This window comes from Dasypus novemcinctus, chromosome 2, assembly GCF_030445035.2.
Source record: "Dasypus novemcinctus isolate mDasNov1 chromosome 2, mDasNov1.1.hap2, whole genome shotgun sequence".
Lineage (NCBI taxonomy): Eukaryota > Metazoa > Chordata > Mammalia > Cingulata > Dasypodidae > Dasypus > Dasypus novemcinctus.
The window spans coordinates 93,009,392-93,035,837 of record NC_080674.1 but is presented as its reverse complement, the minus strand read 5'-3'; the positions used below and the strand labels follow the sequence as shown (position 1 = coordinate 93,035,837).

Genomic DNA, 26,446 nt, shown 5'->3' with positions numbered 1-26,446 from the left:
GCTGGAAAAAGAAGTAAAACAGCTATCCCTCACTAGCCTCAAACTCTACCCAGACTTCTAAGCCAGGAATATCCATCCAGGGAAAAACAAAAGGACGAGAGAAAGGGAAGGAAAAAAGCAAATCACGGGTGAGGCAGGAAATCGGGAGCCGTTTGAGCTAAACCAAAGACCACTCAAGATGAACTTTGTGAATATAGTAAATGTACACTATAGCCCATAGTTAGAGGTAATAGTCTAATCATGTTTTTAATAATCTGTAATAAATGTTCCACAACAACATAAGGTGTTGACAGAGGGGTGTTGTATGGGAATTTTGCACATTATGCATGATTGTTATGTAAGCTCACAAATTCCCTAACAAATAAGTAAGTAAATCTTTGCGGAATTATAAAGCCAGAAGGATTTCACACCCCACTTAGACAAATAGTAGTGAAAAAATGAAGTAGGGAAAATGAAGAGAATGCAGACTAGAGAGGTGAGAGTGTAGCAACCTAGGCCTTAGAAGTGTAAGAAAGAGATTGACATTGGTCTACTGTGATTTGGAAGAAAAATCTTAAAGTCCATGAACAAGAGATATCACAGGCCATTGGGGTGAGAGAAATAAGAAGAAGCCTGGCATTAAAAGGGAGAAAGGCTCAGAGATGCATGAGAACTGTGGTCAATAGTACAAATGCAAGAATGTCCTTTTGTGAACTAGAATGAATGTACATCACTAGTGCAGGGTGGTGGGAATGTGGAGAAGCATGGGAAAAATACAGTTAATATAACCTGTGAACTATAGTTAACAGCAATAGTGTAAGATTCCTGCACCAAGGTCAAAGATGTACTGTGTTAATAAGGGGGGGGGGTATGGAAAAAATATGGCAAATATACACTATGGACCATAGTTAGTGGTAATAGTCTGATGATATTATCTCATTATCTGTAACAAGTGTTCCACAATGGTGCAGTGTGTTGGTGAAGGGTTGTTGTATGGGAATTCTACACATATGAATGATTGTTTCATATTTTTCATATTGATTATATGTTAAAATGATAATATTTTGTATACACTAGGCTAAATAAAATACATTATTAAAATTGATTTTTTAAAAAGTGAGAAAGGCTAAAGTGAGATTACAGCCTGAGAAGTGAGAATCATAGATGACCAAGAGCAGTTCTCAAAATTTGTCTTGCATAAGAATCGGCCTGGGTGTTCGTTAAAATGCTAATTCCCACTCCCAGGAATTTTGATTGATAGGGGCTCGGGTTGGGCCCAGGAATCTGCATTTAGCAGGCCCCCCTATTGATTCTGAAGCAACTGATCCTTGAGATACAGTCTGAGAAATACTATCCTAGAGAGTGAGGAAGGTGAACATATTATAGGCCACATTTGTAGCTTTAAGTCAGTTACTAAATTCTTCAATGCTATACGCTTGCTACAGACTTCCTCCTATGTTTCTCTACATATTTTCACATTGCCTTTACAGAATCCATGCATCCTTAGGAAAAATTGTCATCTTAATGCTTATACATTACTGCTCTAGGTACGTTATATACATGTCTTTAATCCTCATAACATCCCTATGAGGAAAGTGCTGATATCACTAACCTCATTTTCAGTTGAGGAAACTTAAGATATAGGCAGGTTAGTTAATATAGGCAGTGTTATTCAGCAAAGTACGTAGGCAAGATTTGAACCCAGGAATCCATCTCCAGGCTCTCTACCTAATAACCATGCTATACTGCGTTTTACATTTTATTCCTATAAAACACACATCTCTATCTTGAATAACAGGATAGCTCATTGTTGCTCCATGTTGACAAGCATTCAAACATTTTAAACAAATGTGCAACAATCAAAACAACCATAAAATATATAATTACAAATCTAAAAGTTTGCACATTATTATTCTGATAAAAATTACATTTGTTTAAATGAAAGTACAATTCCGTTGACTACTTTACATATTTAAGAGCATCTTTTAATGTCAGTACTGATGAGCTCAAATGTTCCATTCTGTAGATTCCCAGCAATTAAAGCTCCCAGATCTTGTGTTTAAGTTAGTAAATTCATTTTAAATTGGTCCGCATCAGCAAGTTTTAAGATTATGGGAAATGAACAAACAAGCATGATTGGAAATGCCTCAAATTCTGTGACATCATTGATAATTGTGTCTCTTGCCTTTCATCTTTTCACACTTTTAAGAAAAGTTGTTGGAGCAAAGTTGGAATCAATAGAAACTAAAAGATGAAAAAAGCTTTGAACATGAAGTACCCATTAGAAGACAAGGCATAATTGCACAAATGCCGAATAGTTTCTTTTTTTATAGTAACTAGGTACATTTTCCTTTATCGTACTAGTCTTTGGAAGTTTCTTTATTAAACTCAGAAGACTAAGCAACAGTAACTGACATTTGGTGTTAAATACTAAATCTATTCTGTGTCACTTTTTCTCTTATTGGATTTAATACAAAATTTACATGCCCCCTCATACCACTTATTTTTAAATTCTCTATAAAATGAATTTCACATGATGTATGTTTAAAGATCATAGTATTCTTAATTCATACTGTCACAACTGTGAGAGAACGATGTTAGCATTATTGATGCCCTTCCTCCTTTCTGTATTCGCATGATACTCCAATAATCAAGTGCGCTCCTTTCCAAACAGCATCCTCCCACTCTTCCTCAGTATGAGTCAAAGGAAATTAAAACTGTTCCTTTCAGGAGTATCTTACCTCTTAAGACAGTATGAGGGAAGAGGATTTGGCTCAACTGATAGAGCATTTGCCTACCATATGGGAGGTTCAGGGTTCAAACCCAGGACCTCCTGGCCCGTGTGGTGAGCTGGCCCACACACAGTGCTGATGCATGCCATGCAGGGGTGTCTGTGCCATGCAGGGGTGCCCCCGTGTAGGGGAACCCCACACACAAGGAGTGTGCCCCGCAAAGAGAGCTGCCCCACGATAAAAAAGCACAGCCTGCCTAGGAGTGGCACCACACACACGGAGAACTGACACAGCAAGATGGTGCAACAAAAAGAAGCACAGATTCCCGGTGCCTCTGACAAGAATGCAAGCAGACACAAAAGAACACAGTGAATGGACACAGAGCGCAGGAGTGCAGACAATGGCGGGGAGGGGAACAAAAAATAAACCTTTAAAAAATAAAAGACGGTATGAGATTTAGGTTACTTTCTGATATCTTATTTCCTGATCTACACTATGAAGTTTTCTATGATTTTTAATACTGCTAAGAGCACACAGGCACAAAATTCCAGATTCTCGGGTTCTATTAATTATATTCAGCCTAACCAAAAAGTCAACTAATTCTGGAGAAAATATTTCAGAATTAAAATCTGGACCATATTGGGTAGTTCTTAAAATGCAAATTGGTTGCTTTCAAAAGCATAATTTACTCTTTTTTTAAAGATTTTATATATTTGTCCTCCCTCCCCCCATTGTTTGCACTCACTGTGTCTGTTTGTTGTGCCCACATCTTCTTTTCTTGAGGAGGAATGGAGAACTGAACCCAGGACCTCCCATGTGAAAGGGAGGCACGCAATCTCTTGAGCCACCTCCACTCCCTACTTGCTGTATCTCTCACATAGTTTCCTCATCGTGTCTCCTCATTGCATCACCTTGTTGCATCATCTTGTTGCATCAGCTTGCTGAACCAGCCAATGTGTCATCTCACTGTCTTCAGGAAGCACTGAGAACTGAAACCAGGACCTCCCGTGTGGTAGGCGGGTGCCCAACTGTTTGAGCCATGTTCACTTCCCATGTAATTTACTCTTTAGTATAACATCTGTATACTGAGAGTGCCTACTATTTATTGTGCAAAACTGCATTATGCTAGCATGGAGGATACAAAGATGCTTAAGACACGGTTCTTGACTCTAAGATACTCACAAGGATGGTCATCTGATTCAGATCATACCAATCAAAACCAATAAGTCACAATTCTGGGATTTTTGTTTAAGCATAGGGATGCAGACTTCCTCTTCTGTTGGATTTGGAATCATGATAATTGGGGCAAGTTTTCCCCAAAGCCTAGAAATGAATCTAACACAGCCAAAGATAGAGCTAAGAGGTAGAGAGAAGCCAAGTCTTGAAAATCAAGCTTAGGTTCCTGACAGCCCCAACCGTGAAATTTTCAGTTACCAAGGCAATAAATGACATGTTTTCATTCTAGTCTGCTTGGTTTGGATTTTCTATACTTTTCACCATCATGCAGTCTGCAGCCATTGTGAACTCATGTTAGGGTATACCAAGGGGAAGGTACCCCCTATCCTGACTCAATAGTCTTAGTCTTCTCTAAGCACCTGTGAAAGGACACCACACTGGCTAACTCTCCTGTTCTCTTGCAATTATTACCACCTCCTATACTCACAGTCTAGTATTTTTCTCTCCATCTCAAACCAACAGTGATGAGTAAGGAAATTTAGGACACCCAGGCAAACCAAAGATATCTCCATAGTAGAGGTAAGTAGGACAAGAGTACACAACATTGGCTCAGTGTCCTGAAAAAGTTAATGCCCTTCCAATTGTCACCAAGGAGCCCCAATATCATGTTTTTGTAAATTGACCTGGTGTTAATTCCTTTCCATTGCTGTTTTCCAAGACACCTCTTTCTTCCCTTTTGAAAATCTACTTGGATTTCCAAACACATAACCATATCAAAAGTGATTTATAGAACATCTGCCAACCACAATGTGTTATCATAACTTTTCAATTCTAAACCCTGTATTTCTAGGGTACTAGCTTCCTCCATCTTGCCTCTTATTGATGGGGTACCTCAGGAAATGTAGTGAATATTTTCTTAGTAAATGGAAATAGTCTTCTATTTTAGGCTCCAATAAGTGCACAGAAGCAGAGTAAAATAAGGAAGAGAATAAACTAAGTAAATGAAAAGCAAGGTAAAGAAAAACATAAAAATTAATTGATTTTTCTGATATTGCAGTAATCATCTTTCATACAGAAACCTTCCTCAATTTAAAAGTCAACTCTGTCTTCTTAAGCTTCAGATTAAACAACTGCACAACCTTAAAAGAGGAACATTATTAGAGCAGAATTTAAGGGATGTATTGACCTTTGAGTTTCAAACTCTGCCTCGTCATGCCTTAGCGCAAGCGTCTCCCCACAATGTGACCACCAGGTAATTAATACTGAAAATATGATCCTAATGGACCAAGGTTTTCAAGTTTAGAATTACTTGAATCCTAATACATTTACTAAGGGCATTCTAAAACTATAGAATTACTCCTGTGGAACAAGAGAAGTTTCATCATTCATACCATCAATTATTCAACTACTGAGAATTCTTAATCTATTTTATTTGTATTTGGAGAGTACTACAAAAAAAACTGACCTTTTCCTTTACTTTCACATCAAAACAGATTTTAAATTTGCAACTTTCAAAAGAAACAAAAAGTTACAAATAGAAATAATGATAAATATTATTAAAATTATATAAAGAGATAGTCTTTTATAGTTTTTAGGACTACAGGGTAATATTATTTTGTTTATTTTCAAATTTAAGAAATATATTTTAATTTTTTAAAAACAATTTATTATATATACAACACAATATTAAAAGGAAACAAAAAGGCAAAGAGTGAATAAGTCTCCTTCATACCACCACCCTCCCCCAACTTCATGCTTCTGCTACCCATAATCAATCACTGTTGTTAACACTGTGTCTCTCAAGAGATTATCTATATGTATATGAAGCTGCATGTCAACAGAGGAAAATTCTTCCTCCTGGGACAGACTTTATTTTCTTCTGCAAAAGGACTAGAGGAATCGCACACATTTGCAAGATGATGGTTAACAGAAAGAGAGCAGACCTCAATGTAGACATTAGGGTTGGGAACGCATTTATTGTTTCAGTTACACACTATCATCATTGCAGATTTCAAGGATAAAAGTGGTAGTTTCCATTGACTTTTACTCTATCCATTCCTACTCCAGGGAAAGGGAGACACAAATATAGTAAATTATACTTTCCTACAACACATGCTGTCAAACTAAAATCAGTCAGGACTGGTTGCTCTACATTTGGGGCTCAGCAGACTCCTGAGAATCCAACTTCATGGGATCCTTTTTTTTTTCATTAGAGAAGTTGTGCATTTACACAACAATCATGCATAAAATGCAGGATTCCCATAAACCACCTCATCCCAATACCTTGCATTGGTGTGGAACATTTGTTACAAATGATGATAATACATTTTTATAACTGCACTATTAACTTTTTTTAGGAATACCAGGGACCAAACCCAGGACCTCATTCATGAGAAGCAGGTGCTTAAACCACAGAACTGCATCTGCTCCCCTGTACTATTAATTAAAGTCCACAGTTTAATTTAGGGCTCACTGTGTAGTGTAGTTCCAGGGATTTTTTAAAAATTTTTATTCTGTTACCATATAGACAGTCTAATATTTACCCTTTTAATCATATTCAGATATGTATTTCTGTACTATTAATTGCATTCACAATGTTGTGCTATGATCACCACCATCTATCACCAAAACATTTCCATCATTCCAATTAAGAACACTACATTTTAATGCTTAACTTCCCATTCCATATCCTGACCCTGTCCCCTGCTAACCTATATTTTAGATTCTGACTTTATGAGTTTGCTAGTTCTACTAGTTTCAAATCACTCAGATCATACAACGTTTGACTTTTTGAATGGCGTATTTCACTCAACGTGATGTTTTCAAAGTTCATCCATATTATCACATATATCAGAACTTCATTTCCTATTTACAGTTGAGTAATATTGCATTTTATGTATTTATCACACTTTATTTACCCATTCATAAGTTGACAGACACTTGGGTTCCTTCCAGCTTTTAGCAATTGTGAATAATATCGCTGTGAACATCAGTGTGCAAATATCTGTTTGAGGCACTGCTTTCAATTCTTTGGGGTATATACCTAGGAGTGGAATTGCCAGGTCATAGGGTACTTCTATGAATAACTTTCTGAGGAACCAACAAACTGTCTTCCACAATGGCTACACCATTTTACATTATCACCAGCAAAGAATGTGTGTTCCAATTGCTCCACATCCTCTCCAACATTTATAATTTTCCATTTTTTAATAGCTGTCATTCTAATGGATGTGAAATGATCTCTCATTATGATTTTGATTTGCATTTCCCTGATGGCCAGTGATGTTGAGCACCTTCTCATGTGCTTTTTGGCCACTTACATATCTTCTTTGGAAAGATGTCCATTCAAGTCCCTTGCCCATTTTTCAATTGGGGTGTTTGTCTTTTTGCTTTTAGGTTGAGGGACTTCTTTATATATGCATAAATATTAATCCTTTATAGGACATGTGGTTTCCAAGTATTTTCTCCCATGGTGTAGAGAGAACAAAAGCTTTGTATTTTGATGAGGTCCATTTACCTATTTTTTCTTTCATTGCTTGCCTAACATAAGGTTTTAAAGATGCTTCCCTATATTTTCTTCTAGGAGTTTGATAGTTCTAGCTCCATATTTAGGTCTTTGATGCATTTTTGGTTGATTTTTATATATGGTGTGAGGTAGGGGTCCCACTTCTCTCTTCTTGCAAATGGAGAACAGCTTCCCAAGCACTATTTCTTGATGAAATTATTATTTCCCAATTGAGTGGCCTTCATCACCTTGTCAAAAATCAGTAGACCATAGGGGAGCAGATGTAGCAGTGGTTGAGTGCCAGCTTCCCACATAAAAGGTCCTGGATCAATCACCAGGTAACTGAAAAAAAAAAATCAGTAGACCATAAATGTGAGGGTTGATTTCTGAACTCCCAACTCGATTGCCTTGGTCTGTATGTCTGCCTTCTGAAGGTACCATGCTGTTTTGATTAGTGTGGCTTGGTAATAAGTTTTAAGATCAAAAAATTTGAGTTCTCCAATTTCATTCTTCCTTTTAAAGATGGATTTCAGTATTCATCTAAGTAGGTAGTTAGCTATTTTCACTCCCATATAAATCTGATGACTGGCTTTTCCATTTCTGCAATGAAGGTTGTTGGGATTTTGATTGGGATTGCATTGAATCTATAAATTGCTGTGGGTAGTGTAGACATTTTAGGACTTAGTCTTCCTATTTATAAATATGGAATATGCTTCTATTTATTTAGGTCTTCTTTATTTTCTTTTAGTTATAGTTTGCAGGTTTTGCGTACAAGTCATTGCTTAGACTCATTTCAAGACATTTGATTCTTTTAGTTGCTATTGTGAACGGAATTTTTTCTTGATCTCTTCTTCCAATTATTCATTGCTTGTGTATAGAAACACTACTGACATTTGGATGTTGATCTTGTACTCTGCCATTTTGCTGAATTCATTTATTATCTCTAAGAGCTTTGTTGTGGAATTTTCAGGATTTTCTGAAGATAGGATCATATTATCTGCAAATAGGGAAAGTTTTACTTCTTCCTTTCCAACATGGATGCCTTTTATTTCTTTTTCAACTTAATTGCTCTGGCAACAATTTTCAGTACAAGGTTGAATAACAGGGAAGCAGATCTGCCTCAACTGACAGAGCATCCACCTACCACAGTCCAGGGTTCAACCAGGGCCTCCTGACCCACGTGGTGAGCTGGCCTATGCACAGTGCTGATGCATGCAAGGAGTGTCATACCACGCAGGAGTGTCCCCCACATAAGGGAGCCCCAAGCGCAAGGAGTGCACCCTTCAAGGACAGCCACCCCATGCAATAAAAGAGCAGCCTGCCCAGGAGTGGCACCACACACAGGGAGAGCTGATATAGCAAGATGTCGCAACAAAAAGAAACAGATTCCTGGTGCCACTGACAAGAATGTAAGTGGGCAAAGAATATACAGCAAATGCACACAGAGAGCAGACAACGTGGGGGGAGGGAGAAAGGAAGAGAAATAAATTAAAAACTAAGAAAATGAATAAATCTTAAAAAAAAAAAGATTGAATTAATTAAATTAAAATCTAAGAAAATGAATAAATCTTAAAAAAAAAAAAGGTTGAATAACAGCAGTGATAGAGGACATCCTTGTCTTGTTACCAATCTTAAAGGAAAAGTTTTCAGTCTTTCACTATGAAGTAGGATGTTAGGTTTGGGCTTTTCATAATGCCCTTTATCATACTGAGAAATGTTTCCTTCTATTCCTAGTGTCTTAGTTTTTCATCAAGAAAGGGTGCTGTATTTCTCAAATGCCTTTTCTGGATCAGTTGAGATGATATTGTGGTTTTTTCTTTCACTCTGTTAAGGGGGTGCATTACATTAATGGATTTTCTTATGTTGAACCAACTTTGCATATCAGGGATTAATCTCACTTGCTCATGGTGTATGAGTCTTTCAATATGCTGTCGGATTCAGTTTGCTACTATTTTGTTGGTGATTTCTGAATCTATATTCATAAGAGATATTAGTCTGTAGTATTCAATTCTTGTGGTATCTTTATCTGGCTTTGTTATGATGGTGATGTTGACCTCTGTGGCAGTTTGGGATTAATTATGAATTCCAAAAAGAGAGATTATCTTTGTAAAGTAGTCTGTTCCTCTGAGTGTGATACCCTTTGATTGATTAGATTCAGCTGAGATATCTTTGATTAAATTATGTTAAGATTAGGGCTTTGATTTGGTGAGCTGATATAAACAGACACTCACTCAAGAAGACATAGAAAAAGATACACAGGAAGAGAAAACTTTGTCATGACACAGAAGAGGAAAGAACTTTGGTCCTGCAGATCCAGGAAGAGAGATAAGCCCATGCCAGCCTGTAGCTGAGAGGAAAGCTGAACCCTCACAGAGATGAGCAACCATTTTCCTTCAAAATGTGGCAACTGACTTAGGCAATAAACCAATCTTGAATTGGACTCTTTAGGGCCTTGTAAGTCTAAGTTTTTACCCTAAATAAATACCCTTTTAAAAAGCCAACAGATTACTGGTACTTTACATGAGTACCCCTCTGGATGACTAATACAACCTCGTATAACAAGTTAGGGAGTGTTCCCTCCTCCTTCACTTTTTTTGAAAGAGTTTGAGCAGAATTGGAGTTAATTCTTCTTGGAATATTTGGTAGAATTCCCCAGTGAAGTCATCTCGTCTTGGGCTTTTCTGTGTTAGGAGATTTTTGACTTACTGATTCAATCTCTTTATTGGTAATTGATTTGTTGAGATCTTCTATTTCTTCTTGATTCAATATAGTTAGTGTGTTTTAAGAATTTCTCCATTTCATTTTGTTATCTCATTTATTGGCATACCATTTTTCATAATTCATTTACATAGCCCTTTTTCTTCCAGTGGGGTTAGCAGTAATGTCCCCTTTTCATGTCTGATTTTTGTTACTTGTATCATCTCTCTTTTCTTTATTAGTTTAGCTAAACATATGTTGATTTTACTGATCTTTTCAAAGAACCAACTTTTGTGTGTTTTTTTATCCTCTCTCTTGGTTTTTTTGTTCTCCATTTGATTTATCTCCACTCTAATCTTTGTTATTTCCTTTCTTCTGCTCACTTTGGATTTAGTTTGCTCTTTTTCTTTTTTCTAGTTCTTCCAGTTTTGAAGTTAGGTCTCTGATTTGAAATCTTTCTTCTTTTTTAATGCAGACATTTAGAGCCTTAAATTTCCCTCCCAGCACTACCGTCACAGCATCCCATAAGATTTGGTATGTTGTATTTTCCTTTTCATTCACCTAAAGATATTTCTTCATTTCATTTCTGATATCTGCTTTTACCCATTGGTTGTTTAAGGGTATATTGTTTAATTTCCACATATTGCAAATGTTTCCTTTTTCCCCGTGTGATCGGTTTCTAGTTTCACTCTGTTGTTATTAGTGAATATGCTTTGTATGATTTCAATACTTTTTAATTTATTGAGACTTGTTTAGTGACCCAACATATTGTCTATTCTAGAGAATGATTCACATGCACTCAAGAAAAATGTATATTCTGTTTTCATTGGGTGCAGTGTTCTGTATATGTCCATTAATGAAATTAATGTGTTAAAGTCTCCTACTCTTAATGTGGAACCATCAATTTCTCCCTTCAAATCTGTCTGTATTTGCTTCATATATTTGGGGCTCAGCTCTTAGGTGCATATATATTTATTACTGTTGCATCTTCCTATTGAATTGTCCACTTTATCAGTATGTAATGACCATCTCTGTCCCTTGCAACTGTTTTTGACTTAAAGTCTATTTTATCTGGTATTGGTGTAGCAACCCCAGTTCTCTTTTGGTTACTACTTGCATGGTATATATTTTACCATCCTTTCACTGTCAATCTACTTGTATTTTTTACTTCAGGGTGAGACTCTAGCAGATAATATATAGTTAGGTCATGCTTTTTAATCCATTCTGCCAATCTCTGCCTTTTGATTGGAGAATTTAATCCATTTATATTTAAATTCACTACTGCTAATGAAGTTCTTTCTTCTGCCATTTTGCTATTTATTCTTTGTAGTCTTAGAACTTTTTTGTACCTGACTTTCATTAAAAGGTTTTTTATATTCATTTTCTTGTGGTGTACCATATTGAGTGCCTTCTCATTTCTATCTGGATATGTTTTTTACCTATTTTCCTTCTGGTTAACATGAGGTTAAAATTTAACATCCTAAATATATTTAACAATCATATTTGGTTTCATACCAACTTAACTTTCCTATATCTCTCTGTCCCCACCCACTATTTTTATATATTTGTTACTACTTATATCTGTGTACACTGTATGTCTAAAAACCTAGATTTATCATTATTTTTTAGGCATTTGCATTTTAGCACCTATAGGAAGAAGTGAAGTTATATACCAAATAATACAATACAATAATACTGGCATTTATAATTACCCAAATGGTTAACTTCACTGCAGGTCTTTATATCTTTATGATGGTTTGAACTGCTGTCTAGTGGCCTTTTGTTTTAGTCTGAAGATCTCCCTTTAGCATTGCTTGTAGGGCAAGGCTAGTGGTGATGATCTTCCTCAGCTTTTGTTATCTGAGAATTACTTAATTTCTTAGTTTTGAAACAGTCTCACTGGATATAAAATTCTTGGTTGCAGTTGTTTTCTTTCATACATTTTTTTTTCACATCAAATGGGTAATATGCCAACGTTGTAACAAGGTAGGAGGGAGGGACATCTCACACAAGCATGTGAACACCCATTCATCATGCTTATGAACCACGAAAGGATCTCTTTCAGACTTCTAGTATTTCAGCCCACTACCTTTTTGCTTCCATGGTTTCTGATGAGGAATCAGCATTCAGTCTCATTGGGACTCCCTTGAATGTAATGTGTTGCTTTTCTCTTGTAGCTTTCAGACCTCTCTTCTTGTCCTTTGCATTTGATAGTATAATCACTATAAAATGGGGTGTGTTTTTCTTCACACTTATCCATTTGGTTTTCCCCTAGCACCTTGGATGTGCATTTTCACATCTTTTGCTAAATTTGGGAAGTTATCTGTCATTATTTCTTGGACTATTCCTCTGTCCCTTTCTTCTCCTTCTGGGACTCCCATAATGCAAATATTTGTGTGCTTGACAGTGTCCCTTAGTTGTCTTAGTTGTCTTAATATTTATTTTTTCTTTATGCTCCTCAGCCTGACTAATTTTAAGTATCTTGTCTTCAGTTCATTGATTTTTTTATTCTGCCAGCTCCAAGCTGCTCTGGAAACCCTCCTGGGCAGTTTTCATTTCAGTTACTGTGGTCTTCAACTCCAGTAGTTCTGTTTGGTTTCTTTTTAAAATTTCTCTTTATTAGACTCTCAAATTGTTCATTCACAGTTTTCCTGATATCCTGTAGTTCTTTCCTCCTCTGAAGTATTTTTAAAGAACATTTATTTATTTAAAGAATTTGTTCAATATGTCCGCATTCTCATCTCCTTCATTGGTGTTTTCTGTATTTTTACCCTCTTTCATTGGATGGGCCATCATTTCCTATTTCTTTGTCTTGTACTCTTTTATTGCACATTGTACATTATAACATCTTAAAATGTTAACTCTGGGAGTTACTTCTTATATGTCTGTTTCTTGGTTTTGTAATCAGTTTGTGTTAAGACAGAGATTTTCTTGAGCTTTAGCCCTCCTATCAGAAAGGTCTGCCAAAGACAAATGCAGTGTGCAGGGTTTTCTCTATCTTTCTTGTCTTGTCCTGGGCTTTTGCTGTTGTTATTTTCTTGTTGCTCTGTTTATAAGAGTTTGGTCACTCCCTTTGTTTCCCAGGGGACAACCCTCCCTGTCCCAAGTATCTGAAGCCATCAGGCCTTTGTCCCAGACTATCCACCTCTAATGATTTTTACATTCCTTTCTTATCTTAGGATGCTCTTACATGCGGGGCAAATTCTGCAAGGAGGGTCTTCCCAAAGAGAAGTCTCCCAAAACAGTCCTTAGTAGTAAAACAGGGCCAGGGACGCATGAAGGGGTCACAGACCAGCTCCAAAGTGCCCTGTGGAGGGGGTCAAGAAAGGCACCAAAAACTTCTCTGACAGCCCTCCAAAGCTAAGCTTCCTGGCTTGCCCAGAAAACACAGTCCTAGGGCTAATCTCCCCCCACAGTCCTGAGGGAGCCCTAAATTTCCATTGTCTCTGCCCCAGTCCAAGGGAGACTGAAATGATAGCTGCCACCATCTTTGTACAGTGGATTGAAACAATAGCTGTCCTCAGAGCTGGGACACAGGAATCCAAATTCACTCATCAAAAACAGTGATCTTGGGGAGCGGATGTAAATCAAGTGGTTAAGCACCTGTTTCCCACATAGGAGGGCCCAGGTTAGATCCCAGGTACCTGCTAAAAGCAAAACAAAGAAAGAAATGAAAAAAACCAACTCTCATTGGGGAGCTCAGTGGTTGAGTGCCTGCTTCCCATGAATGGTGTCCTGGGTTCATTTCCCAGTACCTCCAAAAAAAAAAAAGCTGTGATCAGTGAGAGATTGGACCCCGTGGCAGCCTGCTGCAAGAGTTGGGAATGGCACCAGTAGCCTATGCTAGAGGAGCAACTTATAGTTCTTCATCAGTTTCTTCCTTCCACTCTTCCCTCGATTCTGTACAGTGTTCTTTTGGCCTCTAGAGTTTCAAAATAGTTGTTTCAGTCAGTTCATACCTGTTTAATAGTTGTTTGGGTGGAAGGACTGGATCCTTGAACTCCCTACTCTGCCATTTTCCCTGGAAGTTCCTCACTTTGGTTGTTTCCTATATTTGATCTTGTATTTGCTTATCCCATGTTTTCCTCCTTCTTGATTTACTTGTTAACTCCCTTGTTTTGATAACATCCTCCAGTAACTTCCTGAAAAGGGATGTTTGGAGATAAATATTTTAGATCTTATATATAAGGAATTATCTTGATACTACCCATCCTTACACTTAACTAACAGTTTCAATGGGTATAAAATTTTATGTGTAAATAATTTTCTTTCAGGATTTTTTTTAAAGATTTTTTATTTATTTCTCTCCCCTTCCCTGGTTCCCCCCCCCCCCCCAGTTGTCTGCTCTCTGGGTCCATTTGCTATGTGTTCTTCTATGTCTACTTGTATTCTTGTCAGTAGCACAGGGAATGTATGTCTCTTTTTGTTGCGTCATCTTGCGTTAGCTCTCCGTGAGTGTGGTACCAGTCCTGGGCAGGCTGCACTTTTTTTGCGTGGGGCAGCTCTCTATACGGGGCACACTCCTTGAGCATGGGGTTCCCCTACGTGGGGAACACCACTGTGTGGCACAGCACTCCTTGTGTGCATCAGCACTGAACGTGGGCCAGCTCACCACATGGGTCAGGAGGTCCTAGGTTTGAACCCTGAACTCCCCATGTGGTAGGCAGACACTCTATCCGTTGAGCCAAATCCACTGCCCATCTTTCAGAATTTTGAAAGCCTTGTTCCACTGTTTTCAAGCATCTGTGTCACTGCTGAGGTGGAGTTTGAATTTGGGGAATCCCAAAAAGAGAAAGGTTATGTTTTTAAAATAATCTATTCCTCTGGGTGGGATAATCTTAGGTGAGAAAGCACCTCCTACAGTGCCTCAATTTGGACTTTTTATGGCTTTGGAACTGTAAGTTTTTACCCCAAATAAGTCCCCTTACAAAAGTTAACCCATTTCTAGTATGTTAAATCTGCAGCCCTTTGGGAATCCAAAAACAGTTGATTAATCTCAAATAATTGTGATTCTAAAGTGTTGTATGTAACTTGTTTTGTTCATTTGTTTGTGTTTTCTCCCTCTGGAAGATTCTTCCCTTTCTTCCCAGTGTTCTGAAATTTCATAAAGATAAATCTTGGAATGGGTTTATTTTTGTCCATTTGGCTAAGCAGTCACTCAGTACCCTTCAATTTTACAACTCATATCCATCAGCCCTGTGCAATTGTCTTAAAAGTACAATATTAAAATGATGATTGAAAGCTCTGAGTGTATGGTCTGCACATATTCATTTGATCAAGAGTAAGGGGCCAAAATGAGCATGCAAAGGAGTGTGTAGCTAGTCAACTTTGAGCAAAAATGGGAGAACCATTTATTAGAAATGGTTCTTTGAAAAGGACTTTATCCTTGGATTTCCCAGAGATGAATTTTCATTCTCTTACCTAGAGGGTAAAGATAATGCCTACTAAGACTTCTGGAGTCAAGTAGGGAAAGGTCTCAGCATTCAGTAATCATATGGTCACTTAATCCTCTGTTTTCTTTAGGGACTCTCACCTTCAAACATGCCTCACAACCTCCAGTCAAGGGACTATGTTATTACCTTTTTCAGAGAATAAACACCAAATTTGGGGGGAGGGGAGTGGATGTGCATTCAGCAGTAGGCATGAGGATTCCAGGGATCTAAGTGCTTCTGGAGAAGCTCTCTCCCAGTGTCATGGTTTAACAGACGGACTCCAGAGCACATCTGTAATACTAGTTATTCCTCACTGACTTACCTGAAAATGTCTAGATTTCCTCATATGATTATTCTTCGAGATGAACTTTAGGAGCATTTTATCAATCTTTTCTGCATCTACTCCTAAACTAATTGGTATTTTACTGGAATTGAATTGAGTTTACAATTTAGGAGAAATTGGCTCTCATACAACTTTGAGTCTTTTCAATGGAGGAAATGGAATGCCAATTAGTTCAAGTTTTCTTATATATATCTCTACAAAGTTTATTCCTAGGCTTGGTGGTGGTAGCAGTAATTTCCATAGTTGATGCAGCTTTCATGTTTACAATTGTGAACAAAATATTTTACATTATATTGTCTAACATGCTATTGTTAGTATAATCAAAAGCTATTTTTATATACTTATTTTCTAAACAGCTTTCAAAATCATGTTATTAGTTCTAATAATTTTACAATTGATTCTCTAGGGTTTTAAAGATCTACAACTACAAATAATAAGATAGTTTATGAAATTTTTTTCATTTTTCCACAGTTATCAACCTACCTAGATTTTTTCATTTCTTCTAGCATTTGAAAATTCATATTTTCTTTGAAAATCATTTATTTCATCAAAAATTTTATATTTGGCACAGATATATAACACTCTTATCTAGAGTCTTAATTTATCTAGTTCACAATTCTCCTGTTTTCTAATTCATCAATTTCTTCTTCAATCTTCATCAATTTCTCTATCCTTATTGGTTTATTGTTATTCTTTTAAGATTCATAAATTGAAAATTAACTTAATTTTGATTCTTCCTCAACCTTTAAAGCTATGGTTTTGTTCTGAGTATAGCTTTAACTATATCTCATAGGCTAAATAAGCTTAGTTTCTGCTGTTTTGATATTCTAAAAAGTTTGTTCTTACAGATATTATTTCCTGTTTAACGCAAGGAATATTTAGAAAAACTGGGGTTTTTTTTCCATATTTAAGTAGAAGGGACTTGTCTCTAAATTTATCATTTATTTCTATTTTTGCTTTAATAAAAAATAAGTTCCTACTTAATTTTGTTCACAACAAAAGTTTTCTGATGATCAAAATCATTTATTAACTTATACACAACAGAGTTGTATGGGCTTAACATTATTTGAAAAAATGAATCTTTAGTTTTTTGGTCTTCCCAGCATTTTATTAAGACAAAGCAATTTCCAAGTGGCTACACTGCCTCAGTATGCGATGTTCAAATGAATTAAAAGTGCTAGAAGATCAATTTATGATCCATCTATTTAATAGTTCTCTCCCATTTGTAAAGTACTTATATACTTTGTTATTTAAGACAATACTAGGAGCTATTTTCCTAACTTAAACAAAATATTTTTCAGATACTCAGTCCCTTCAGTTAACAATTTTTAAATTTTCCACAGAGACTTGAGAACTATACAAATTCTAATGATAAAATAAGGGCCTTGATTTACAACTCAAATATCTGAACACACTCTACTCTTTCCATGACTCCTATAATCCTTTACAACGTTCCCCAACTGTGAAACTTGTGAAACTTAAGGTGGATTACAAACCTATCTCTCCCAGGAATCATGAAGCCAATATTATAATATTATTTCTCTTCTCTCTCACACAGTGAATTAGTGAGAAATAGATTTGATATCATCTCAGTATGCTATGTTGTTTTGTTGATATTGTATGTCCAAAGAAAAAAAAAATCACTGTGCTTGGGCTTCTTTGGCTGTGTAGTTACACACAATGGTTTATAATTAAAATTATCAAGATAAAGTCTAAGATCTACCTTTTACTGAATCTTTGTAATGCTTGATAAGTTTACAAAAGTCCCTCTAATGCTGAGGTCAAAAATCCCAAATGCTAAAATATTCTTCACTGAATCCATTAAAGATTGTTACGTATACTCTGGAAATGGAACCAACTCAGGGGTAAATTCATTTCAGATTATTTTCACTGATAAAATTATTAATAATATCTAATAGAAAACTAAAAATGTCTATGCCAAAGTCTAAAAATTTTCCAGTTCAGGGAAAACCTAGGACTTTATCAATATTACATAACTGTTGTGGTGTGAGCTATGGAAAACATTTTGCAACATTTTCTGATTCACTTTTTTCCTTCTCATTTACTTTTTTTTTAAGATTTTTTATTTTATTTATTTCTCTCCTCTTACCTCGCCCCCCTCCAGTTGTCTGTTCTCCGTGTCCATTTGCTGTATGTTCTTGTCTGCTTCTGTTGTCAGCGGCACTGGGAATCTGTGTCTCTTTTTGTTGTGTCATCTTGCTGTGTCAGCTTTCCGTGTGTGCGGCACCATTCCTGGGCAGGCTGCACTTTCTTTCACGCTGGGCAGCTCTCCTTACGGGTCACACTCCTTGCACGTGGGGCTCCCCTACACGGAGGACACCCCTGCGTGGCCCGGCATTCCTTGCGCGCATCAGCACTGGGCATGGGCCCGGGGTTTGAACCATGGACCTCCCATGTGGTAGACGGACGCCCTAACCACTGGGCCAAGTCAGCTTCCTTCTTCTCATTTATTTTTATTTTAAATTAAGTATTTATTAGATTTGATTTAAATTCATCTTTATAGAGAAGTAAATTCCTAGTAATATATTTATTTTAATCTTTCTGACTTTCATGAACTTGCTCTATAAATATATCTCTGCCTTTCTCAACGCATTCATGCTAATTCATCTATATTTTTCTTTTCTTACTTCAAACTTCCACTTTTTTGGGTTTTTTGTGTTCATGATCTACGGTCTACACACACTCCAAAATTAATTTTTCCTTCTCTTCCTTGTTGAAAGACAGTGTTGTTTCTATTAACCGCTGACTGAAATGCATCTCAAACTCTGTTCTGTACCATGCTGAGGGGGGCAGGGGAATAACAGGAGAAGATTTGATTGAAATTTTCTTTTTGCTGTTATGTAAAAAAAAAATTATTAGGAGAAATGTTTCCATAACTTGTTGAGCTGCCTTTTCTGTTCTTTTATTTTTTGAATTTGAAATAGAGTTATTTTAAAAATTATTAATTCCTTGACATCCTTAAAATGTAACAAGTATGAAATAATTCACAACACCCATGGTACAAATGCGTCACTGCTCCATTATTTCTCAAATTAAGTTAAATTCTACTCAAGATGATATGCACCACACTGGCAGGAAACCCAGTCTTACCTCCTGGAATTCTCCTAGTTATATGCTCCAAGACTTCCAAGATTTCTGCATTCCTACAGGAAGTCTGGGATTCCCCAAACTACAGTTCTCCAGTTGCCACTGAGCCTGCAGACCCAGTGTCCTGTCCAAAGCTGGTTCTCTTCTATCTGACCAGGTCTGCTGCTTCAGGCTATAGCCTTAGCGCCTTGTTGGCCCCAGCTCCTGGCACAGGTCACAGCAAGATCCTTCAGAAGCCTTCAGAAGAGGACAATTCCATTGACCATGCTACCTTCTCAGTGCTACCTGCCACCCAAAGAGTCCCTAAAGGGCTTCCTCCAGCTACAGAGTTTAGTGCCAAGTCTTTTCAAGAGGTTAGGTTTTTATGTCCATGCACTCAAGTTAAGTTTTTGGCAGGACACCTGTCTCTCTACAGTGCTTGAAAATAACTTACAGGAAGATCATGTATGGCATGAGCCACTAGACTTTGGCTATCCAACATTCATTCATCATTCAATGATTTCTAAAAAATACTTAATTGAGTCCCTACTTAGTGCCAGGGCATTGTCCAAGTTCTGGAGATGCAGCGTATATGACAAAAATCAGCAAGTTAAAACCAAATTCAGGTAAGTGGATTTGGCCCAAAGGATAGGGCATCCGCCTACCATATGAGAGGTCCAAGGTTCAAACCCAGGGCTCCTGACCGGTGTGATGAGCTGGCCCATGCGCAGCACTGATGCACACAAGGAGTGCCCTGCCATGCAGGGGTGTACCCCGTGTAGGGGAGCCCCATGCACAAGGAGTGCACCCCATAAGGAGAGCCGCCCAGCACAAGAAAAGTGCAGCCTGCCCAGGAATGGCGCTGCACACACAGAGAGCTGACGCAGCAAGATGACACAACAAAAAGAGACACAGATTCTGGGCAGACACAGGAGGACACACAGCAAATGGACAGAGAGAGCAGACAACTGGAGTGGAGGGGGAGGGGAGAGAAATAAATAAAAAATAAATCTTAAAAAAAGAAAAACAAATTCAGTTGGTGGGGTGATGTATGGGAATGCTGTATGGTATGCATGATTGTTTTGTGAACTCACTTCTCTATTTCAAAAAAATCATCTTTAGTAAGATTTGTTCATAAATAAAGAAAATATAAATTCTCCTTAGATCAGTTTTTACTTCCCAACTCCAAATTAATGAATGAACAGTTACAGGAAAATGAATAGAGCATCTTAGTACATTCTAAATTAGAGTAGAGAAAGGTTATTCTTCTTTGCTTTAATTACTCCTTCAGAATCACCATCAATATAATGTGTCCATCCTTAAACTTTCAGAATAGTTCAGACACGGAAGGAATTTTATTTCCCTTCCCTCAAAATTATTTTCCTCCAACTCCATAAACTGTCTACATTCTGTCTCCAAAAAATGAAACACACATATTCCTCACCAGAATATTATACCATATCAATGGTATATCAATGCTTCTGAACCCAATGTTTCCTTATAACTTTGCTCCTTTTAGTCTCTCTTCCTCTTCAATATTCTCTCCTCCCTGCCTCCTCTCCTCACTCACTCAAATGCATTCTTCTTACCTACAAACAAAAACTCTCCACCCTCAGCCTTGCTTCATCTTTAAGCTTCAACCTCATGTCCCTCCTTCCTTTTAATATCAGATTTGAACTTTACCTCTGAGCAATCTCAGCTTTTCCTAGCCTGTATAAAAAGCCTCTCAATGCCAACTCTTAACCGCTCACACAGACTTCCACCAGTATTTTCAAAAGTGTGTTCTGTGCCATGCTATGCCCACATTTTGATCAGACTAAAGAATTCTGTTGTGAAATATGTTAAGGAAATAAACTTGTATGGACACTATATAACCCTCTTAAGTATGAGAAATCTCTAAAGCACATAAAAACCTCTAAGGAGTCCTAAAAGAACACAGGTTTAACTTTATTTACTCCATCATTTCCCAGACCTATAATGGCCTATAATCATGATGAAGATTCTAATGAAGTAATTAAAAGGGGAAAAAAAAACCTTGCTTTACTCTAATTTAGCATGCACTGAGAAGTAAATTCATTCTCCCATAACTATTCACGCATCTGTGTGGAAAATACACAGAACAATTTCCTCCTATTTATACCTGCAGAACTAGACTCATATCATCAGCTGCCTAGAAACTTCCATCTAGCTTCCATCTAGCTACCCCATGGGTTTTTTTTTAATATCAAACTACTTTGATTATACCAGCAATAAATTAATCCCTATTTAATAAATAAAGCCCAATCTTACTTGTTAAGCTCAAGAATCACACTTTCAACTGACTGCTAAGTATCTCCATACTCAGATATCTCACCAATGCCCACAACATTCCTAAACCCAAACCATTATACCTTCCCACCTACCCACTGCCTGTCACCTGCCTTTGCACCCCTTGGCAGAGATAATTGAATATCTCTCTTATAACTCACTTGTAGTATTATTATTTGACTAACCCTTATAGATCATGCACTAGTTTGGTTTCCTTAAGAAGGGGATCATGCTTTATCTTTGCAGCCTCCTTGCACTGAAACTAGTATTATTCCAAGTCATCGATCAATACGTGTCTTTCTTTTTATTTTAAAGAGGAAGCTCTTTAAAAGCTTTAAAAGCTCAGACTCAGTCGTTATCTGTCCCACTTGTAATTTTGGCGAGTGGCTTAGAGTCTCTAAAACATCAGATGCATCTTTCTACCTTTTCTCATCTAAGAAGATGAGATTAAGTCATCTACCTCAAAGGGTAATCATGCAGATTAGATGAAATAATGTATACAACACTTTGACACCAGTGCCTGACTTATAGTAACCATCTACTTAACTATGTATCATCATTATTAATTCACCCACTTCTTTTTTTTTTTAAGATTTATTTATTTATTTATTTCTCTCCCCTCCTTCCCCCCGACCCCGGTTGTCTGTTCTCTGTGTCTATTTGCTGCATCTTGTTTCTTTGTTCGCTTCTGTTGTTGTCAGCGGCACGGGAATCTGTGTCTCTTTTTGTTGCATCATCTTGTTGTGTCAGCTCTCTGTGTATGTGGCGCCATTCCTGGGCAGGCTGCACTTTCTTTCGCGCTGGGCGGCTCTCCTTACAGGGCACACTCCAGGTGTGGGACACCCCTGCGTGGCAAGGCACTCCTTGCCCGTATCAGCACTGCACATGGGCCAGCTCCACACGGAAGGAGGCCCGGGGTTTGAATCGCAGACCTCCCATGTGGTAGACAGATGCCCTAACCACTGGGCCAAGTCCATTTCCCTCACCCACTTCTGATTAACAAAGAACCACAGTTTCCACAAGAATGTTTCAAGAAGTAGGACTTTAGGTTGGAAGTCTTTTAGCAAGTAAAACAGGAATTCACTTTAAATGTCCCTGATGACTTGATTTTTCAAAATAGTTTACAATTACCTTATAATTAGTTAAGTTGTACATAATAAGCCATTAGCAGTTATTTCTTTTCTTTAGCAGTTCTCTAGTTATATTTCAGCCCTTTCTGTCAGTTTGATTAAACACTTGCCATGCAAGATGAACAATTTATTTTGTCAATAATATTGTAACACCAGTAGGTAGTCTTTACACAAAAATCTATTTTCAGAATTAATACATCAGAACAATTGAAGTCACTAATCTTTTGTGAAAAAATTTATAGACATGGGAAATGTTCAAGGAATTTTAAAAGCAGGCTAAAAAACAATATTACATTATGATAGCATTTTTATTTTTAAAAATCAAAAATAAATACACAGGTGCCAGTTTTCCAGTAACAGTATCTTAATAAAATACGTAACATGATTCATATGAGATCTATCATAGAAAGCTGGAATAAAAGTTCATTACTACACTTTACAATTGGATGAGGCCATTTTTAACCAATGGTCACAATTTCTTTGCTAATCCTCCCTTTGAGAGGTGGAATCTAATTCCTCTCTCCTTGAATCTTGGCTATAGTGACTTCGTTGAGCAATAGAATAGAAGAGGAATGTGACATTCTGAGTATCCTGAGACTAGGTCATAAAACGCTTAAAAGTTTCTGCCCAATCTTCTTAGTATGTTTGCTCTGGGGAAGCCAGCCACCACATAAGAAGTCTGACTACCTTAAGATTGCCATGTTTTGAGGGAGCCCAAGCTAGTTCACATGGGAAGGCTGCATGGAGAGAGAGAGACCCAGACATCCTCTAGCTGTCCATACACATCATGTTCCAATATGACATCATACCCAGAGCACAGACATGTGCATGAATAAACCATCAGATCATCGCAGCCTCAGTTACCATTTAGCTGCAACTCTTTATGTTGGATCGCAAATGAGAACAGCCCAGATGATCTACCATTCAACACTCAAACTGTGAGAAATTATCTTATACTGACTTAAGCCACTAAGTTTTGGGTGGTTTATTATACAATAGACAACTGGAACACTTCTGTTTTGTTTTGTTTTTTCCCAAGCAGCATGGAAACTTTACTACGCATCAGGGTACAAAGTGCGGATCCCGTGGGGGGTGGGTGGCACGTGGGGTCCTGGGCCGCTGCCTGGCAGGGGAGGGAGGAGACCGGCGGCCACCCTGCTGCGTGCTCCTGCTGTGGGTGAACATTTCTGTTTTTAATTTTCCATTTTAATATATATTAATTCCCCAAACCAAATACAATATAATGAAGTACTTTAATTCTTCTTACACAAAGTCATATTATGACCATGATAGAGTATAACTTAATTGTATGACAAAATATGTTTATCCAAAATCAAATGTTGTCTTAAAATTAAATAATAAACACACACATATATCTACACATATAAGTGAGATATATACAACTGGAACAACATTGGTCAACCTTAGGTAGAGAGGTTTCAAGTGCTTTTGGTGATTCCTTTGTGCTTTTCTGTTTCTCAGAATTTCTGCATTGAATGTGCTTTATTTTGGTCATTTCTGATGATGTTTTTGAAAACCGAAATACCAGAAATTAGAACTTGGAACCTAAACTCTAAAACTAAGGTCATTTAACATTCCCTATTCTAGCAAATTAATTGTGGTTAAAAACCCCCATGGGGAAGCAGCTGTGGCTCAATCAATTGGGCTCCTGTCTACCATATGGGAAACCCTGGGTTCACATCCCAGGCCTCCTTGTGAAGGGAAGCTGGCCTGCGCCCGCGGAGAACTGATGGCCTGTGCCCATGGAGAGCTGGCACAACAAGATGATGAAACAAAGGGAGACAAGCAGACACAGAAGAATGCACAGTGAATGGACACAGAGAGCAGACAGCAAGCAAGCCACAAGGGCAGGGAATAAATAAAACCCCATGGCTTAATTACAACCTAAGTCTTACAACCTTATCATTGGAAGTTGTAACAGTTTGAGTCTTTTATGGACCCCAGAAAATCCTGTTTTTAAAGCTAATCCATTCCTATGCATGTAAAACTATTTAGTAGATGGGACTTTTTGATTAGATGGGACCTTTTGAATAGATTTGACCTTTTGATTAGATTCAGTTACTTTTGATTAGATCACTTCAGTAGAGCATGATACAGGATGGGTCTTAAACCTTTTACTGGAGTCCTTTTTAAACAGAGACAGAGAGACACCCAGAACCTGAGGCAGAAAGCCCCAGGAGCCAGAAGCTGAGAGGAAGCCATTTTAGCCAGAAACAGAAAGCTCTCAGGCCTAGAGGAGAGAGGAGAGATGAGCCAAGGCCACCATTGTGCCCTGCCATGTGCCTGACTGCCCACAGGAGCAGGTCAGTGAGAAAGCATCTCTGATGATGGCTTGATATAGACACTTTCACAGCCTCAGAACTGTAAGCTTTTAATCCAAAAATTTTTCATTGAAAAAGTCAACCTATTTCTGGTATATTGCTCCAAGAAGCTTTTAGCAAACCAAAACAGAAGTATATGAAAGTATTCCCAACATATAACCATATCGAGAAACTTCTAGATATGTTTAGTGCCCAGAGTGTTTTTATAAAATCAAATAGGCAAAATATATATATATAATATTTAATCAAAACAAGACATTAAAATAAATTTCTCAACATCTGATGTACTTTTCCTGAGCTATTTTCTTTCTTAGCTTCCATCCTGTTTTTCTCTTCCAGCTGCAATACATTTCTTGAGAAAAGAACCTTCAGCCCCTATTCCTCTTCCCTGAGTATTTCACATCCTTCTGTGAAATCCTTTGCAACTGAAACTTAGCTTTGATAAAAATTCACACGTGAAAAGAAGCCCTTAATAGAATTCATTTGTGCATCAACTAATATATCTTTGATCTCTTGACTTCAATTTAGGAGCTCTGGTGCCTTAAGCTGAAACACTGGGAAAGTCCTTTTCTACCAGTGTAATAATTCTTTTTAGACTGGTTTCATTTATTATTTTGGCTTTGATCAATATGTCCAGGGTTCTCAGTAATTTGAAGTTTTTTCATCCACACTGCCCTTGCTTTCTATCATGAAAACTGCCCCTTCCCTCAAAAAATTTAGATAAAACAATTGGCTTTAGAAAAAAAAAGATACCTATATCATTTCTCTCTGTGTTTCTTATAATTCATTAAATGAAAGACGGTGGGGTTTTTGTTGTTTATTCTTACTCTTACGACTTTAAATTTCAATTTGATGCTCTTTTAAATCCAGAGCTCCATTTAAGATAAGCAAAATCAACCGAGAGTTCTGCATTCATAAATCAGTGGCTAATCTAGAAGTAACATTTTTAGAGGACTTGGCTTACTTGAATTTCTTTTCTAACTTGGACTGACTTTCCCATTATCAGAGTACATCCCCTCCCACTCTAGATATCCTCCACTTGCCTAATTTCAGCTACCTCCTACAATTCTTTAAATATTCACTTCTGGTTTAGGATATTCTGGAAAGATAACAATACAAAAAGTGACTAAAAAGGCAGATAATCACTTCCTCCTTTTTGAGTCACTTTCTTCACATGGCTTCCTAAAGCCTCAGATTTTCCTTCTATCTCACTAGGCACCCCTCCGCCTCTTTGCTGGATCCTTGACTTCTTCCCAATCACTACATGATAGAATTCTAGTCCTCAGACCTCGTCTCCATCTACACTGTCCTTCATCCCATGGCTTTAAATACCATATCCCAAACTTCCATCTCCAGTCAACCTTCTCCCTTAAACCTAGACTCATACATCCAACAGAATATTTGAAATCTGTAGGTGATTTTATAATCTAATTTTTATTTTCTGAATATACTACACATTTACATAAACCTAAGACCAAACCTATATAACAAGGTATATTCAGAGCAGTCTCACCTCCATCTGCCTATTCTTTCTCCCCCTATAGATAATCATTTTTCCTAGCCTTTAAGTTATGGTACCATGTTCCTTTTGAAAACTTAAGTATATATATTGGCAAACAAACAAAAACAAAGCAACTGCATATAAACAGTAACATAATCACACATTTCTAGCAGCTTTAAAATACAGTATTTTGATTATCCATCCTCAGCAGAATA

At 37.3% G+C, this 26,446-nt stretch overlaps 1 protein-coding gene and 1 non-coding gene across 2 annotated transcripts in view; both read right to left on the bottom strand.

The window, feature by feature from the left end:
• Positions 1-26,446, bottom strand: part of ADGRV1 (adhesion G protein-coupled receptor V1) — a 685,020-nt gene that overhangs the window by 640,686 nt on the left and 17,888 nt on the right. The gene's annotated exons all lie outside the window — the stretch shown is intronic.
• On the bottom strand, positions 12,042-12,145 carry LOC111767114 (small nucleolar RNA U13). Its single transcript, XR_002799007.1, has one exon. It is a non-coding gene; the product is annotated as a small nucleolar RNA U13 (small nucleolar RNA).